This window comes from Camelina sativa, chromosome 20 (assembly GCF_000633955.1).
Source record: "Camelina sativa cultivar DH55 chromosome 20, Cs, whole genome shotgun sequence".
Lineage (NCBI taxonomy): Eukaryota > Viridiplantae > Streptophyta > Magnoliopsida > Brassicales > Brassicaceae > Camelina > Camelina sativa.
Genome location: NC_025704.1, coordinates 14,079,391 through 14,087,988, shown reverse-complemented (window position 1 = coordinate 14,087,988; position 8,598 = coordinate 14,079,391). Strand labels below are relative to the sequence as shown.

The window sequence follows — 8,598 nt, the reverse complement described above, 5'->3', positions numbered from 1 at the left end:
TGTTGTAAAACACTTAGTGGACTCCATCGACCGGCCCACTATCCAGTCCGTCCATACTCGGCCTATCGGCCATACTTGGTCCGCGCGCATTAGGCCCATCAGCCGAAGCCCGTCGGCGATCCTTAGTTCTATGTCGGTTTAGCTTAGGTCTTTGTAATCCCTATATATACTTGTTGTAACCTCAATTCCTATCAATAATAACCTAAGAGATTTACTCCCTAAACTCTCCAATTTACAACAATATCCTAAATCTTGTGGGAATTTAATATACCATGTTTTGACGAATTCAAGCAGTTCAATTTGTGATAGATTTACTAAAACAAATCCATATAATAACTAAAAAGTAAAAACAAGCGGATTTAGCTAGAATTCGTCAACTGTTACCACTAAAATTGATAAATTACACATAAATAATACTCATGATATACGAAATATTTATTAGGAAAACATGGTGGAGGCATAAGTCTTGAGGTTTTCGAATGCAAGAAACACCATATACATAAGTTACTACCGTAACTTAAGAAATCGAGTCATGCACATTCTAATTCAAATATATATAAATGGATTTACCAACAAAAGTAAATATACGAATAGAAATGGATTTACTACGAGAAATACAAATAAACATACATGATACAACAATGGATTCACCAACAAAAGTACAAAAACAAAGAGAAATAATGGATTTATTACCAGAAATACATATAAACATACAACAGAAATAAAAATGACAATCCGACCATCATTGTGCAATTCATCCGAATAACATTCTCAAATAGGTATACTTTCAACGAGCAAAGAAACGATGTGTGCCTTCAAGTACTCGGGGTGGGTGTAAGAATCTTGGTACCTATAGAATACATCGATGACACGGGAAAGGTTAAAAACTCGCATCAAAAGAGGGAAAGGAAACGCATGAGGCCTCATTATCTCTTGGTTCAAGTCCTTCCATGCATTTGAAACAATGTTTTTCATTTCTTCCACTGCTATTTCCTTGGAAACACCAAATTGATTCATATAACAATCAATTCCAGTCGCTACATGCTCCCGTTTGTGTTCATACTGCAATTACAAAATACCAAACGTATTCAGTTTGAGAAATACGTACATACATAGTTAGGATTCCAAACTTAAATTGTTCTCACTTCGTAGCTGGAAACGTCATCTGTAAATCTACAGATCATCTCAGAAGCTACCCTAATTTTAGGATGTGAGCTTAACCATTCAAAAGCATCAAGTTTCGCGACATCTGTCATCCTCACGAATGTCACGGCTATCAAGGCATAGTAAGCTGAAGTCAATATTGCATTCTCTTTATACTCATCAAGCTGAAGTTTCGCGACATCTGTCATCCCATTAGGAGCAGCGGGAAGCCACCTGCGATAAAGCCATATATCTTATAAGTCAAGACCATAGAAAAAAACAAACTTTACAATACACATTAAGTTTATATATATCAACAAATGTGGTACTTTTCCATTGCATCTGTGAAAAGCTCAAGTTCCTCCACTGTTCCATATGCATCATACGTATCATCAAGTGCTGTGAATAAGATTAGTGCAGTAGCTAATGCAATCGTGCTTGAGAATACTGAGGCTCGAAGTATGCTCCAAGTGACCACAAGTACGCCTCTGTTATCCTATGCCTTGTGTATGTTATTTTAGATTCAATCTCCATTTCATGGTACCACCTTAAATATTATAAAAGAAGTTCAACAATCCATGCAAGACAATTATGTGTATATGTATTGAGTGGCCATGATAGTTACCTTGCTACAAAAGAAAGCTCTTCACGGTGTAATATTTGCAGCAAATTAAAATCTATCTTTGCAAACTCAAGTATTGTTGGGTCACACGACTCTTCTTCCTGGTAGTACGAGATATATTGTCTTGTTTCTATCCTTGAGATGCCCTTGTGGTATGGATGTTTCAGGGCATTCTTGATGCGTACTGCGAGATGGGGGCTACATCGAGACGTAATTTCTTTTAAATGAGCGCGTGAGAAAGCGAGAGCTTCATCAATAATGTCTTCTCCGTGAGTGCCCCATTGTGCAGATTCATACAAACTTAACATCCCGTTTGCATCGGCCACCAAGTGTCCTTTGAACTTCCCATTTTTGTCCGTGAACTTCTCAAACACATCTTGAGGTAAATAAATGAAAATTTTGAGTTGAATGAAAACCATGAAAAGTGTTGTTCATTCATATATTTTAAAGTATTTTTAATTACCAGCAGAAAGTTTAAAGCCGAACTGCCTGAAAACTTGGAAAAGTATTCCAACCGTGTACAAATCGCATCCGTCTTGTCTTATCGTCTGATTAAAGTCAGGACAATCAAATAACTTATCCAACTGCTCTACAATATCTTTGTCAAAGTGATAAGAGACACCAAGGCGGCATAAAGCATCTATGTATTTGATGTGCTCTATCGGATTCGCTTTCGAAGACATAAACGATTCCTTTACAACCTCCTTTAGCGTAGCATGCTTCTCTTTTAACGTGTCAGTACCCTATATCCAGAGCCGTGCCCGAGATTTAGAGGCCGTAGGCAAAAAGAAAAAAGATAGTTTCATCTTTGAAATAATTTATAAAAGTATAACACTTTTAATACTTCATAAATCAAAGGTATAAAATAATCTTTTATAAAAAGTTACAGAAAAATAGATGGGCATAGTATTGTGTCACTATCAACAACAAAAAATAGTTTTGGTGATTATATGAATTTTAAATAAACTGTGGTATAAAAATGTGATATCTAATTAATATAAGAAAATATTAATATGCAGCAATCCTATCTTGCCGTTGTATCAGTATTTATAGATCCTATATATTGCAGTATTACTCTATATTCACTATATTCCATTATCACTAGTTTTAAATTTCCATAAACAAAAACTATTAACAAAAATATGATTTGTTAAACTTTCTACAAAATTAGAGACCGTATGTGAGTGTTTCTTTTTCCACCATGTAGGCACGGCTCCCTATATGGCAAAGAAATAATCGGGTATACATGAGTTTTAAGAAATCACAGTAGGCTACAAATAGTTAATACTGCATGAAATAATTAATTATAACATGAAAATGATATATATACGTACGAGGTCAGACTTTGAGAAAGTGGTTAAGGGATCTTTCCAGATGTTTGCAGGATAATCAGCTAGTGGACGGTGGATGTCACTCCCCATGCTAAAAGTTTCAGGTAGGAGAATGAATGAGTTTCTTACTATGATTACTCACTTGTGGTACATACATATATAGATATACATTGCGATAACAAGTCCAAGATGTTTTGGCATAGGACAATTTTCCACCATATAAACTGATGAGTGGTCTTTACTTTTTTGGCTTATAACCTTGTAAACTCTATTCATTTTCCTAGGAAAATTGACAAAATATATATACGATTAAAATAATATTTTTTTTTAATTAATTGTTGCCATTAGAAAAAGGACATTTGTCTCTAAAACGAGAGTTTTAATAAGCTTTTATTTATTTTATTACTTTTCTTTCGTTTGTATTCCTATACTTTTATCTCTAAAAAATAGAGTAACTCTATAAGACCATCTCCAATAGTTTTTCTTATTTTATCTCTATAATAGAGATGAGTTTTACTCCAATGATTTTCCCTATTTATTCTTCTATAAAAGAACATTCTAAATAGATACTATTTTATTTCATAATTAACACCTTTTATTTATAAAAATTGCAAACTAACCCATTTTACTTTAAATTTTGTAACACTTTCATAAAATTATCTTTTGCAAATGGTAGTCTCACTATTTAGAATAAATATTTACACTTCAATTTATATTATTAGTTCTTAAAAATACTTATTTTATTTATTTCGGTCATAAATAAAAAACTTAAAGATTAAGACGACTACTTTGCAAATAAAATAGTTCAACTCTATTTATAGAGGAAAAAATAGAGTTCCTCTATATATAGAGAAAAAATTAGCAATCTCTATTATAGAGGTGAAAATAGAGATGGATTGGAGCAAAAATTACTCTATAATAGAGTATAGAGGCAAAAATAGAGGACCATTGGATATGCTCTAATAAAAAAGAATTTTACTCTAACCCACCTCTAAAATAGAGATTGTTATTTTTTTCCTCTATATATAAAGAAAATATAGCAATCTTTATTTTAGAGATGAGAATAGAGGTAGATTGGAGTAAATTTGTCTCTAAAATAGAGATTGCTATATTTTTTTATCTATATATAGAGACAAATATAGGATTGGGTTGGAGATGCTCGATGTCTCGTTGAGCTAGTCTAAGAGCATCACCAACACATCTCTATTTTTTTCTATCATAGAGATATTCTATAATAGAGGTGAGTTTCACTCCAACTCACCTCTATTCTCACCTCTAAAATAGATATTGCTATATTCTCTACTATTTATAGAGAAAAAAAAAAATAGAATTCCTCTATATATAGAGGAAAAAATAGCAATCTCTATTTTAGAGATGATAATAGATGTGGCTTGGAGTAAAACTCACTCCTATTATAGAGTTTATCTATTATATAGTAAAAAAATAGAGAAAACCATTGAAGATGGTCTAATATCAAAGTTTAAATTCGATGAGAGAAAATAACTTTGTTATTATCAAAACGAAAATGATGCAAAAAAAAAAAAAACTATTTCAATAATAATATCCTTGTTTAAGAGGTGCCTAGTGATCTATATTTCTTTTTTCATCCTTTTGTCGTCAGAACACCACTCATTATTTGCCATGAAAACCTCGTGTAATAAGGAGACTCTAGCAAAGAAGAGTACTAACTGTGAGAACTGAAATCTAGTTTCTCTTTCCGAAGTAATTCGAATGTCGAGGAGCTTATTGCCGTTATAATTCCGAACTGAATTGAGAGAGTTTTGAGAATTTGAATTTGTATTACTGCTTTTGGAAAATATTTCTGACCCTTTACAAAAGACCCCTTCCTTACATATTTATACCGACCAATTTATTATCTAATTAATACATAATTAATAGGGTACGATTTGCGCGACCCAATTAATCCTCTTGAATGCGGGAATCTTTGACCGGGCCCGAGCTGCGAGCTGACCAACACGGATCACCTCCGCGCTCACTTCCTTCCTCCAGGCCTGATGGGCCGATCAGTAATACGCTCTTGGCCCAATAGACAAGCCCGGCATGGGCCTTTTTGCTTACTGCCCGAGATGGCAGATCGTGGGTACAACAGTTGCCCCCCAAGTCTCCCGAGCTGAACAGTTCGGGGGACTTTTAACCTTCAAGCGATCGATTTTGGGAAACTGAATATCCCCCATATCTCCACGATTTGATCGTGGTAATGATGAGATTTGTCTTCCCGAACAAGCCTCGGGCCCACTAGGTGGCGTGTTAGCTATAAGAGAGAGAGAGAACGGTGCGAGACCTTTCACTTCCCCAGGTAATCATTACTCCCTGGTTCCGTGTATAAAGGTAAAGTCGACTTCTCTCTTTCACTCTTAATCCCCAATTGTGCTTGTGTTTTCTCCGTTTTTTGATTTTCTCTCTTTCCTTCTGTGAACTTCTTTTACTTTCGCCGGAAAATCCTTCACTCTCCCTTTATTTCTTACTACTTTTACCGGGAAAGCATGTCTCTGCCAAAATCCTCATCGGGAAAAACCGCAAAACCCTTAATTCCGGGCGTTTTCGGCCCCCACCAGCCGTCGATTCTCTCTGAGATTAGAGGATCCACCGGGATTCCGTCGGAGGTCGAGATCAGATTCCCGGAGGCTCATGAGTCTCCGGAGAACCCCCCTCCGGGGTACTGTTGCGCGTTCGAGATATTCTTCTCTGCGTGCGGTCTGTCATTCCCCCTTCCCGAACTCATCGTGACGATGATGTTCGAACTGGGCTTCGCTCTTCCCCAGATGTGCCCCAACTTTGTTCGGACTGTCTTGTGCCTTCAAACTCTGGGGGAGGAGTTCAACTACCAGTTGTCATTGGCCGACTTCCTCCAGGTGTACACGGTGAAGACTGGTCGCACCAAGGGCACACTCTACGTGAGCCCGCTTGCCGGGCTAAAGGTCTTTGACGACCTGCCCGAGAAGGATGAAAAGTGGCGGAAGTCCTATTTCTTCTTCCCGGTTAACGAGCTCACTTTCGGCCACCGCGTGAGTTCGCACGTATCAAAGTGGACTTCGAAAATCGGTAGAATGGAGTTCCTTGCTAGGTCCAAGTTAAGTATTGCTTGACTTTCCGTCTCACCTTTTAACTGTTTCTTTTTCAGATCACTTCAAACGCGGATTGCTTTGCCCAACATTCGCGGAGTTTTTCTCGAGGTTCTGCAGCCATGGACAAATTGCTTGGGATTCTTTCTCCTGCGAAATGATCAGAGAGTCCACGGTGAGGCTCGGAAGACGTTCTCTAGTCTGTTCTACCCCCGTGAGCGTTTCGGAGATGAATTATAGGGAAGAAAGGACATGCCGAGCTACCAAAAAAGAGGCAAAGAAACAGATGGCGATGGCCCTTGCTGAAGGCAAAGCTCGCCTTTCTAACAAGAATTCCTCCGGATCCTCCGTTCTCGAGGTGAGCGGGACTTCCGCACCTCCAACTGGCTCTCCCGAGCTTGGTACAGAATCAACTAGGGCTCCTGCTGGCCCGTTGGTTCCCTCCGTGATTGTCATTGCTGATTCTAGCGATGAGCCACGGGAGGTCGCTGCTTCCCTCCCGGCATCGAAGAAAACCTCTGCTGAGATTTCCTCTCAGCAAACCGATTCATCGAAGAAGAGGAAGGAGCCCGAGACCGCCTCCTCTTCTCGTGAAAAAGTCCGAGCCCGGACTGGCTCATTAGGGGATGAGCAAAATAAACCGAGCTCGAAAGACAGGGGTCCCTCCTCAGAGAGGAGATCTAAAGAGGCCCCCCCGCCTAGAGATTCCGGGGACTCCTCTAGGAGGAACCCGCTGAAGGAACAACGTCCTCTCGCCCGAGGTAATAGATTTTCTGAGGTGCTCTTAAGTTTATACCTTTGACTGTTCGATAGTTGATGACTGAAATGACTTGCCCAAAAATCTTTCAGTCCCCCCTGCATCCCCAGCTGACCTAATGAGGAGCTACGTACAGCCTGGAGTTCGGATTCCGGCGTTTGCTGACATGACCGAGGTCAATCGTGCGAACTACTTCCGTTTTACGGTTAAAATCGGCGAGGTAATACCCTTTGGCCCCTTTTTTTTTCTTATCATTTTATCCGCTTCTTGACGAGCTGACTTTCCAGCTAATGATCGAGTTCAACTCCTCGGTGGCGTCCTACGAGGATTAATTGTTCGCCTCCCCTTCATCTTCCGAGGTGAACCTTCTTCAAGAGAGGATCGCTGACCTGGAAGCCCAGGTGAAAGAGTACGCCAGGCTGGAGGCTGAGAATGCTAGCACCGTAGCGAAAGCCGAGCAAATCCGAGCGCGGATGAAGAAGGCTGAAATAGAGGTGCTCGACCTTGGGGTTGCCAATGAAGACCGCCGAGACAAACTGAAGAAGGCGGGAGACCTTTACTTCGAAGCGGCGGAGGATGCGAAGGCGGCCAAGAACAGGTTGCACGAGATCGAGCTCTGCAATCAGCTACTCGAAGCTGGCAACAGCTGCGAGATTGAGAGCGTGCGAAGGGAGGAGAGGCAGGCAATGAGGCGGACTCTCCGTCCTCTGGTTGAGGAGGTGAGGGTCACCTTCGAAGAGAGGGAGAAGCTAGCTCCGCTTCAGGTCCGAGCTGCTGAGATTAGGGCGAACCGGATGCTGATCGAGGAGATCGCCAGAGGAGAGATCCAAGACATGGAGGCCGAGCTCGGACTCCTGAAAGCTGATGAAGAAGAGGCGGACGAGAAGGTTTCGAAGGTAGCTCCTCGTGACCTCGACCTCTCAGTATTCTCAGATCTTTTGGCAGATACACCCGATCTCTTGTGCAGCAAGAACCCGCTAAGCGTCACAATCGACGAGTCCAGCACTAATCTCGGGCAAATGTCAAAGCAGGGAATGGACGATTTTCTGGCGAACACCAGGCCTGAAGAGGAGCTCGCAGAGATGGGCTTGGCCCTATCCGAAGCGGCGTCTGATCCCGTTCTTCCTAATCCTTAGTTTTTGTTTTGGGGTTGTTTTGGCACGGGTTGCCCCCTGTTTGTAGTACTTATTTTCAGACTTTTTTTGGAGTGTTTTGGTCGTGGTAACCACTCCATAAAAAAAAAAATTTGTTTTGTCATCTTAAATGCGAACTTAATTTCCGCAATCTTTTGTTTTAAAAGATGATATGAGCAGGAATAAACACGAAGTAAGAACTTCGGTTAAGTAGTTCGAAAAGATGACACCCCAACTTTAATAAGTAAAGCTGAGTACGAAGTGGATACTTCGGTTTAGATAAGAAACTAAGTTTTGACTTTACTAAGTAAAGTGGAGTACGAAGTGAGAACTTTGGTTTAGAGTTTTCGCAAGGTTAAGCTTTAAAGTAAAGCTGAGTACGAAGTGAAAACTTCGGGTTAGACCTGCGAAGATGAACCTCGGCTTAAATGATATACGCGAAGTCAGACTTCGGCTTTTTTTTTTTTTTTTTTTTTTTTTTTTTTTTTTTTTTTTTTTTTTTTTTTTTTTTTTTTTTTTTTTTTTTTTT

The 8,598-nt window shown here is 39.7% G+C and overlaps 2 pseudogenes; one reads left to right on the top strand and one right to left on the bottom strand.

Moving 5' to 3' along the window:
• LOC104772514 overlaps positions 1–8,598 on the top strand; it is a 76,071-nt pseudogene that overhangs the window by 42,397 nt on the left and 25,076 nt on the right.
• LOC104770768 lies at positions 673–3,201 on the bottom strand (annotated as a pseudogene).